Genomic DNA, 11,652 nt, shown 5'->3' on the forward strand with positions numbered 1-11,652 from the left:
CTTATACTGTTCACCTGGTAACATGTCCCGTGTATATTAAACCATCAGGGGAACACAATCTCCTCACTTATACTGTTCACCTGGTAATATGTCCTGTGTGTATTAAACAATCAGGGGAACACACTCTCCTCACTTATACTGTTCACCTGGTAACATGTCCTGTGTGCATTAAACAATCAGGGGAACACACTCTCCTCACTTATACTGTTCACCTGGTAACATGTCCCCTGTATATTAAACCATCAGGGGAACACACTCTCCTCACTTATACTGTTCACCTGGTGACATGTCCCGTGCGTAATAAACAATCAGGGTAACAATCTCTCCTCACTTATGCCGTTCTCCTGGCAACATGTCCCGTGTATACTAGACGATCAGGGGAACACACTCACCTCATTTATACTGTTCACCTGGAAACATGTCCCGTGTGTATTAAACCATCGGGGGAAAGCACTCTCCTCAATTATACTGTTCACCTGGTAACAAGTCCCATGTATATTCAACAATCAGGGGAACACACTCTCCTCAATTATACTGTTCACCTGGTAACATGTCCCGTGTATATTAAACCATCAGGGGAACACACTCTCCTCACTTATACTGTTCACCTGGTGACATGTCCTGTGTGTATTAAACAATCAGGGGATCACACTCTCCCCAATTATACTGTTCACCTGGTAACATGTGCCGTGAATATTAAACCATCAGGGGAAAGCACTCTCCTCACTTATACTGTTCACCTGGTAACATGTCCTGTGTGCATTAAATCATCAGGGGAACACACTCTCCTCACTTATACTGTTCACCTGGTAACATGCCCCGTGCTTATTAAACCATCAGGGGAACACACTCTCCACACTTATACTTTTCACTTGGTGAAATGCCCGTGCTTATTTAACCAAAAGGGGAACACTCTCTCCTCACTTCTACTGTTCAGCTGGTAACATATCCTGTGTGTATTAAACCATCAGGGGAACACACTCTCCTCACTTATACTGTTCATCAGGTAACATGTCCCGTCAGTATTAAACCATCAGGGGAACACACTCTCGTCACTTATACAGTTCACTTGGTGAAATGTCCCGTGCATATTAAACCATCAGGGGAACTCACTCTCCTCACTTATACTGTTCACCTGGTAACATATCCTGTGTGTATTAAACCATCAGGGGAACACACTCTCCTCACTTATACTGTTCAGCTGGTAACATGTCCTGTGTGCATTAAATCATCAGGGGAACACACTCTCCTCACTTATACTGTTCACCTGGTAACATGCCCCGTGCATATTAAACCATCAGGGGAACTCACTCTCCTCACTTATACTGTTCACCTGGTAACATATCCTGTGTGTATTAAACCATCAGGTGAACACACTCTCCTCACTTATACTGTTCACCTGGTAACATATCCTGTGTGTATTAAACCATCAGGGGAACACACTCTCCTCACTTATACTGTTCACCTGGTAACATATCCTGTGTGTATTAAACCATCAGGTGAACACACTCTCCTCACTTATACTGTTCACCTGGTAACATATCCTGTTTGTATTAAACCATCAGGGGAACACACTCTCCTCACTTATACTGTTCACCTGGTAACATATCCTGTGTGTATTAAACCATCAGGGGAACACACTCTCCTCACTTATACTGTTCACCTGGTAACATATCCTGTGTGTATTAAACCATCAGGGGAACACACTCTCCTCACTTATACTGTTCACCTGGTAACATATCCTGTGTGTATTAAACCATCAGGGGAACACACTCTCCTCACTTATACTGTTCACCTGGTAACATGTCCTGTGTGTATTAAACCATCAGGGGAACACACTCTCCTCAATTATACTGTTCCCCTGGTGACATGTCCCGGGTATATTAAACCATCAGAGGAACACACTCTCCTCACATATACTGTTCACCTGGTAACATGTCCCGTGAGTATTAAACAATCAGGGCAACATTCTCTCCTCACTTATACTGTTCAACTGGTAACATGTCCTGTGTATATTAAACCATCAGGGGAACACATTCTCCTCACTTATACTGTTCACCTGGTAACATGTCCTGTGTGTATTAAACCATCAGGGGAACACACTCTCCTCACTTATACTGTTCAACTGGTAACATGTCCCGTGAATATTAAACCTCAGGGGAAAGCACTCTCCTCACTTATACCGTTCACCTGGTAACATGTCCCGAGTGCATTAAACCATCAGTGGAACACTCTCTCCTCACTTATACTGTTCACTTGGTGAAATGTCCCGTGCATATTAAACCAAAAGGGGAACACACTCTCCTAACTTACACTGTTCACCTGGTAACATGTCCCGTGTGCATTAAACCATCAGTGGAACACTCTCTCCTCACTTATACTGTTCACCTGGTGACATGTCCCGTGTATACTAAACCATCAGTGGAAAACTCTCTCCTCACTTATACTGTTCAGCTGGTAACATGTCCCGTGTATATTAACCCATCAGGGGAACACACTCTCCTCACTTATACTGTTCACCTGTTGACATGTCCTGTTTGTATTAAACCATCAGGGGAACACACTCTCCTCACTTATACTGTTCACCTGGTAACATGTCCCATGTATATTAAACCATCAGGGGAACACACTCTCCTCACTTATACTGTTCACCTGGTAACATTTCCTGTGTATATTAAACCATCAGTGGAACACACTCTCCTCACTTATACTGTTCACCTGGTAACATGTCCCGTGTGTATTAAACAATCAGGGGAACACACTCTCTTCACTTATACTGTTCACCTGGTAACATGTCCCATGCATATTAAACAATCAGGGGAACACACTCTCTTCACTTATGCTGTTCACCTGGTAACATGTCCCGCGCATATTAAACCATCAGGGCAACACACGCTCCTCACTTATACTGTCCACCTGGTAACATGTCCCGTGTATATTAAACCATCAGGGGAGCACATTCTCCTCACTTATACTGTTCACCTGCTAACATGTCCCGTGTATATTAGACCATCAGGGGAATACAGTCTCCTCACTTATACTGTTCACCTGGTAACATGTCCCGTGTATATTAAACCATCAGGGGAACACACTCTTCTCACTTATACTGTTCACCTGGTAACATGTCCCGGGTGTATTAAACCATCAGGGGAACACACTCTCCTCACTTATACTGTTCACCTGGTAACATGTCCCGTGAGTATTAAACAATCAGGGGAACACACTCTCCTCACTTATACTGTTCACCTGGTAACATGTCCCGTGTATATTAAACCATCAGGGGAACACATTCTCCTCACTTATACTGTTCACCTGCTAACATGTCCCGTGTATATTAAACCATCAGGGGAACACACTCTCCTCACTTCTCCTGTTCACCTGGTAACATGTCCCGTGTGTATTAAACCATCAGGGGAACACAGTCTCCTCACTTATTCTGTTCGCCTGGTAACGTGTCCCTTGTATATTTAACAATCAGGGGAACACACACTGCTCACATATACTGTTCACCTGGTAACATGTCCCGTGCATATTAAACCATCAGGGGAACACATAATCCTCACTTATACTGTTCACCTGGTAACATGTCCCGTGCTTGTTAAACCATCAGGGGAACACACTCTCCTCACTTATACTGTTCACCTGGTGACATGTCCCGTGCGTACTAAACAATCAGGGTAACAATCTCTCCTCACTTATGCTGTTCACCTGGCAACATGTCCCGTGTATACTAAATGATCAGGGGAACACACTCACCTCATTATTACTGTTCACCTGGAAACATGTCCCGTGTATATTAAACCATCGGGGGAAAGCACTCTCCTCACTTATAGTGTTCACCTGGGAACATGTCCCGTGTATATTAAACCATCAGGGGAACACACTCTCCTCAATTATACTGTTCACCTGGTAACAAGTCCCGTGTATATTAAACAATCAGGTGAACACACTCTCTTCACTTATACAGTTCACCTGGTAACATGTCCCGTGTATATTAAACCATCAGGGGAACACACCTCCTCACTTATACTGTTCACCTGGTGACATGTCCCGTGTATATTAAACCATCAGGGGAACACACTCTCCTCACTTATACTGTTCACCTGGTAACATGTCCCGTATATATTAAACAATCAGGGGAACACACTCTCCTCAATTATACTGTTCACCTGGTAACATGTCCAGTGCGTGTTAAACCATCGGGGGAACACACTCTCCTCACTGATACTGTTCAGCTGGTAACATGTCCCGTGAGTATTAAACAATCAGGGGAACACACTCTCCTCACTTATACTGTTCACCTGGTAATATGTCCTGTGTGTATTAAACAATCAGGGGAATACACTCTCCTCACTTATACTGTTCACCTGGTAACATGTCCCGTGCGTGTTAAACCATCAGGGGAACACACTCTCCTCACTTATACTGTTCAGCTGGTAACATGTCCCGTGAATATTAAACCATCAGGGGAAAGCACTCCCCTCACTTATACTGTTCTCCTGGTAACATGTCCCGTGTATATGAAACCATCAGGGGAACACTCTCTCCTCACTTATACTGTTCACCTGGTAACATGTCCCGTGTGCATTAAACAATCAGGGGAACACACTCTCCTCACTTATACTGTTCACCTGATAACATGTCCCGTGTGTATTAAACCATAAGGGGAACACAGTCTCCTCACTTATACTGTTCACCTGGTAATATGCCCTGTGTATATTAAACCATCAGGGGAACACACTCTCCTCACTTATACTGTTCTCCTGGGAACATGTCCCGTGTATATTAAACCATCAGGGGAACATTCTCTCCTCACTTATACTGTTCACCTGGTAACATGTACCGTGTATATTAAACCATCAGGGGAACACACTCTCCTCAATTATACATTTCACTTGGTAACATGTCCCGTGTGTATTGAACAATCAGGGGAACACACTCTCCTCAGTTATACTGTTCACCAGGTGACATGTCCCGTGTGTATTAAACAATCAGGGGAACACACTCTCCTCACTTATACTGTTCACCTGGTAACATGTCCCATTTATATTAAACCATCAGGGGAACACACTCTCCCCACATATACTGTTCACCTGGTAACATTTCCTGTGTATATTAAACCATCAGTGGAACACACTCTCCTCACTTATACTGTTCACCTGGTAACATGTCCCGTGTGTATTAAACAATCAGGGGAACACACTCTCTTCACTTATACTGTTCACCTGGTAACATGTCCCATGTATATTAAACAATCAGGGGAACACACTCTCTTCACTTATGCTGTTCACCTGGTAACATGTCCCGCGCATATTAAACCATCAGGGGAACACACGCTCCTCACTTCTACTCTTCACCTGGTGACACGTCCCGTCAGTATTGAACCATCAGGGGAACACACTCTCCTCACTTATACTGTTCACCTGGTAACGTGTCCCGGGTGTATTAAACCATCAGGGGAACACATTCTCCTCACTTATACTGTTCACCTGCTAACATGTCCCGTGTATATTAGACCATCAGGGGAATACAGTCTCCTCACTTATACTGTTCACCTGGTAACATGTCCCGTGTATATTAAACCATCAGGGGAACACACTCTCCTCACTTAAACTGTTCACCTGGTAACATGTCCCGTGTATATTAAACCATCAGGGGAACACACTCTCCTCACTTCTCCTGTTCACATCGTAACATGTCCCGTGTGTATTAAACCATCAGGGGAACACAGTCTCCTCACTTATTCTGTTCGCCTGGTAACGTGTCCCGTGTATATTTAACAATCAGGGGAACACACACTGCTCACATATACTGTTCACCTGGTAACATGTCCCGTGCATATTAAACCATCAGGGGAACACATAATCCTCACTTATACTGTTCACCTGGTAACATGTCCCGTGCTTGTTAAACCATCAGGGGAACACACTCTCCTCACTTATACTGTTCACCTGGTGACATGTCCCGTGCGTACTAAACAATCAGGGTAACAATCTCTCCTCACTTATGCTGTTCACCTGGCAACATGTCCCGTGTATACTAAACGATCAGGGGAACACTCTCACCTCATTTATACTGTTCACCTGGAAACATGTCCCGTGTATATTAAACCATCGGGGGAAAGCACTCTCCTCACTTATAGTATTCACCTGGGAACATGTCCCGTGTATATTAAACCATCAGGGGAACACACTCTCCTCAATTATACTGTTCACCTGGTAACAAGTCCCATGTATATTAAACCATCAGGGGAACACACTCTCCTCACTTATACTGTTCACCTGGTGACATCTCCCGTCAGTATTAAACAATCAGGGGAACACACTCTCCTCAATTATACTGTTCACCTGGTAACATGTCCAGTGCGTGTTAAACCATCGGGGGAACACACTCTCCTCACTTATACTGTTCAGCTGGTAACATGTCCCGTGAGTATTAAACAATCAGGAGAACACACTCTCCTCACTTATACTGTTCACCTGGTAATATGTCCTGTGTGTATTAAACAATCAGGGGAAAACACTCTCCTCACTTATACTGTTCACCTGGTAACATGTCCCGTGCGTGTTAAACCATCAGGGGAGCACACTCTCCTCACTTATACTGTTCACCTGGTAACATGTCCCGTGCGTGTTAAACCATCAGGGGAACACACTCTCCTCACTTATACTGTTCAGCTGGTAACATGTCCCGTGAATATTAAACCATCAGGGGAAAGCACTCCCCTCACTTATACTGTTCTCCTGGTAACATGTCCCGTGTATATGAAACCATCAGGGGAACACACTCTCCTCACTTATACTGTTCACCTGGTAACATGTCCCGTGTGCATTAAACAATCAGGGGAACACACTCTCCTCACTTATACTGTTCACCTGATAACATGTCCCGTGTGTATTAAACCATAAGGGGAACACAGTCTCCTCACTTATACTGTTCACCTGGTAATATGCCCTGTGTATATTAAACCATCAGGGGAACACACTCTCCTCACTTATACTGTTCACCTGGGAACATGTCCCGTGTATATTAAACCATCAGGGGAACACACTCTCCTCACTTATACTGTTCACCTGGTAACATGTACCGTGTATATTAAACCATCAGGGGAACACACTCTCCTCAATTATACATTTCACTTGGTAACATGTCCCGTGTGTATTGAACAATCAGGGGAACACACTCTCCTCACTTATACTGTTCACCTGGCAACATGTCCCGTGTATATTAAACCATCAGGGGAACACACTCTCCTCACTGAGACTGTTCACCAGGTGACATGTCCCGTGTGTATTAAACAATCAGGGGAACACTCTCTCCTCACTTATACTGTTCACCTGGTGACATGTCCCGTGTGTATTAAACAATCAGGGGATCACACTCTCCTCACTTATACTGTTCACCTGGTAACATGTCCCGTGTATATTAAACCATCAGGGGAACACACTCTCCTCACTTATACTGTTCACCTGGTGACATGTCCCGTGTGTATTAAACAATCAGGGGAACACACTCTCCTCACTTATACTATTCACCTGGTGACATGTCCCGTCAGTATTAAACAATCAGGGGAACTCACTCTCCTCACTTATACTGTTCACCTGGCAACATGTCCCGTGAGTGTTAAACAATCAGGGGAACACACTCTCCTCACTTATACTGTTCACCTGCTAACATGTCCTGTGCATATTAAACCATCAGGGGAACTCATTCTCCTCACTTATACTGTTCACCTGGTAACATGTTCAGTGTGTATTAAACCATCAGTGGAACACACTCTCCTCACTTATACTGTTCACCTGTTAACATGTCCCATGTATCTTAAAACATCAGGGGAAAGCACTCTCCTCACTTATACTGTTCACCTGGTAACATGTCCTGTGTATATTAAACCATCAGGGGAACACATTCTCCTCACTTATACTGTTCACCTGGTAACATGTCCCGTGTATATTAAACCATCAGCGGAACACACTCTCCTCACTTATACTTTTCACCTGGTAACATGTCCCGTGTATATTAAACCATCAGGGGAACACACTCTCCTCACTTATACTGATCACCTGGTGACATGTCCCGGGTATATTAAAAAATCAGGGGAACTCACTCTCCTCACTTATACTGTTCACCTGGTAACATGTCCCGTGTATATTAAACCATCAGTGGAACACACTCTCTTCAGTTATACGGTTCACCTGGTATCATGTCCTGTGTATATTAAACCAACAGGGGAACACACTCTCCTCACTTATACTGTTCAGCTGGTAACATGTCCCGTGCGTGTTAAACAATCAGGGGAACACACTCTCCTCACTTATACTGTTCACCTGGCAACATGTCCCGTGTATGCTAAACGATCAGGGGAACACACTCTCCTCACTTATACAGTTCACCTGATAACATGTCCTGTGTATATTAAACCTTCAGGGGAACACACTCTCCTCACTTATACTGTTCACCTAGTGACATGTCCCGTCAGTATTAAACAATCAGGGGAAAACACTCTCCTCACTTATACTGTTCACCTGGTAACATGTCCCCTGTATATTAAACCATCAGGGGAACACACTCTCATCACTTATACTGTTCACCTGGTAACATGTACCGTGTTTATTAAACCATCAGGGGAACACACTCTCCTCAATTATACATTTCACTTGGTGACATGTCCCGTGTGTATTGAACAATCAGGGGAACACACTCTCCTCACTTATACTGTTAACCTGGTAACATGTCCCGTGTGTATTGAACAATCAGGCGAACACACTCTCCTCACTTATACTGTTCACCTGGTAACATGTCCCGTGTACATTAAACCATCAGGGGAACACACTTTCCTCACTGATACTGTTCACCAGGTGACATGTCCCGTGTGTATTAAACAATCAGGGGAACACACTCTCCTCACTTATACTGTTCACCTGGTAACATGTCCCATGCGTGTTAAACCATCAGGGGAACACACTCTCCTCACTTATACTGTTCACCTGGCAACATGTCCCGTGAGTATTAAACAATCAGGGGAACACACTCTCCTCACATATACTGTTGACCTGGTGACATGTCCCGTGTGTATTAAACAATCTGTGGAACACACTCTCCTCACTTATACTGTTCACCTGGTAACATGTCCTGTGTATATTAAACCTTCAGGGGAACACACTCTCCTCACTTATACTGTTCACCTGGTGACATGTCCCGTGCGTGTTAAACAATCAGGGGAACACACCCTCCTCACTTATACTGTTCACCTGGCAACATGTCCCGTGTATGCTAAACGATCAGGGGAACACACTCTCCTCATTTATACTGTTCACCTGGGAACATGTCCCGTGTATATTAAACCATCAGGGGAACACACTCTCCTCACTTATACAGTTCACCTAGTAACATGTCCTGTGTATATTAAACCTTCAGGGGAACACACTCTCCTCACTTATAATGTTCACCTGGTGACATGTCCCGGGTATATTAAACAATCAGGGGAAAACACTCTCCTCACTTATACTGTTCACCTGGTAAGATGTCCCGTGCGTGTTAAACCATCAGGGGAACACACTCTCCGCAATTATACTGTTCAGCTGGTAACATGTCCCGTGAGTATTAAACAATCAGGGGAACACACACTCCTCACTTATACTGTTCACCTGGTAATATGCCCTGTGTGTATTAAACAATCAGGGGAATACACTCTCCTCACGTATACTGTTCACCTGGATACATGTCCCGTGTATATTAAACCATCAGGGGAACACACTCTCCTCACTTATACTGTTCACCTGGGAACATGTCTCATGTATATTAAACCATCAGGGGAACACACTCTCCTCACTTATACTGTTCACATGGTAACATGTCCCCTGTATATTAAACCATCAGGGGAACACACTCTCATCACTTATACTGTTCAGCTGGTAACATGTACCGTGTATATTAAACCATCAGGGGAACACACTCTCCTCAATTATACATTTCACTTGGTGACATGTCCCGTGTGTATTGAACAATCAGGGGAACACACTCTCCTCACTTATCCTGTTAACCTGGTAACATGTCCCGTGTGTATTGAACAATCAGGGGAACACACTCTCCTCACTTATACTGTTCACCTGGTAACATGTCCCGTGTGTATTAAACAATCAGGGGAACACACTCTCCTCACTTATACTGTTCAACTGGTAACATCTCTCGTGTATATTAAACAATCAGGGGATCACACTTTCCTCACTTATACTGTTCACCTTGTGACATGTCCCGTGTGTATTAAACAATCAGGGGAACACACTCTCCTCACTTATACTGTTCACCTGGTAACATGTCCCGTGTACATTAAACCATCAGGGGATCACACTCTCTTCAATTATACTGTTCACCAGGTGACATGTCCCGTGAGTGTTAAACAATCAGGGGAACACACTCTCCTCACTTATCCTGTTGACCTGGTGACATGTCCCGTGTGTATTAAACAATCTGGGGAACACACTCTCCTCACTTATACTGTTCACCTGGTAACATGTCCCGTGCGTGTTAAACCATCAGGGGAACACACTCTCCTCACATATACTGTTCACCTGGTAACATGTCCGATGAGTATTAAACAATCAGGGGAACACACTCTCCTCACTTATACTGTTCACCTGGTAACATGTCCTGTGTATATTAAACCATCAGGGGAACACATTCTCCTCACTTACACTGTTCATCTGGTAACATGTCCTGTGTGTATTAAACCATCAGGGGAATACACTCTCCTCACTTATACTGTTCACCTGGTGACATGTCCCGTCAGTATTAAACAATCAGGGGAACACACTCTCCTCACTTATACTGTTCACCTGGTAACATGTCCCGTGAGTATTAAACTATCAGGGGAACACACTCTCCTCACTTATACTGTTCACCTGGTAACATGTCCCGTGTATGTTAAACCATCAGGGGAACAAACTCTCCTCACTTATACTGTTCACCAGGTGACATGTCCCGTGTGTATTAAACAATCAGGGGATCACACTCTCCTCACTTATACTTTTCACCTGATAACATGTCCCGTGTGTATTAAACCATAAGGGGAACACAGTCTCCTCACTTATACTGTTCACCTGGTAATATGCCCTGTGTATATTAAACCATCAGGGGAACACACTCTCCTCACTGATACTGTTCACCTGGTAACATGTCCCGTGTATATTAAAACAACAGGGGAACACACTCTCCTCACTTATACTGTTCACCTGGTAACATGTACCGTGTATATTAAACCATCAGGGGAACACACTCTCCTCAATTATACATTTCACTTGGTAACATGTCCCGTGTATATTGAACAATCAGGGGAAAACACTCTCCTCACTTATACTGTTCACCTGGTAACATGTCCCGTGTGTATTGAACAATCAGGGGAACACACTCTCCTCACTTATACTGTTCACCTGGTAACATGTCCCGTGTGTATTAAACAATCAGGGGAACACACTCTCCTCACTTATACTGTTCAACTGGTAACATGTCTCGTGTATATTAAACAATCAGGGGATCACACTCTCCTCACTTATACTGTTCACCTGGTGACATGTCCCGTGTGTATTAAACAATCAGGGGATCACACTCTCCTCACTTATACTGTTCACCTCGTAACATGTCCCGTGTATATTA

This window comes from Heterodontus francisci, unplaced genomic scaffold, assembly GCF_036365525.1.
Source record: "Heterodontus francisci isolate sHetFra1 unplaced genomic scaffold, sHetFra1.hap1 HAP1_SCAFFOLD_185, whole genome shotgun sequence".
In the NCBI taxonomy this organism is placed as follows: domain Eukaryota; kingdom Metazoa; phylum Chordata; class Chondrichthyes; order Heterodontiformes; family Heterodontidae; genus Heterodontus; species Heterodontus francisci.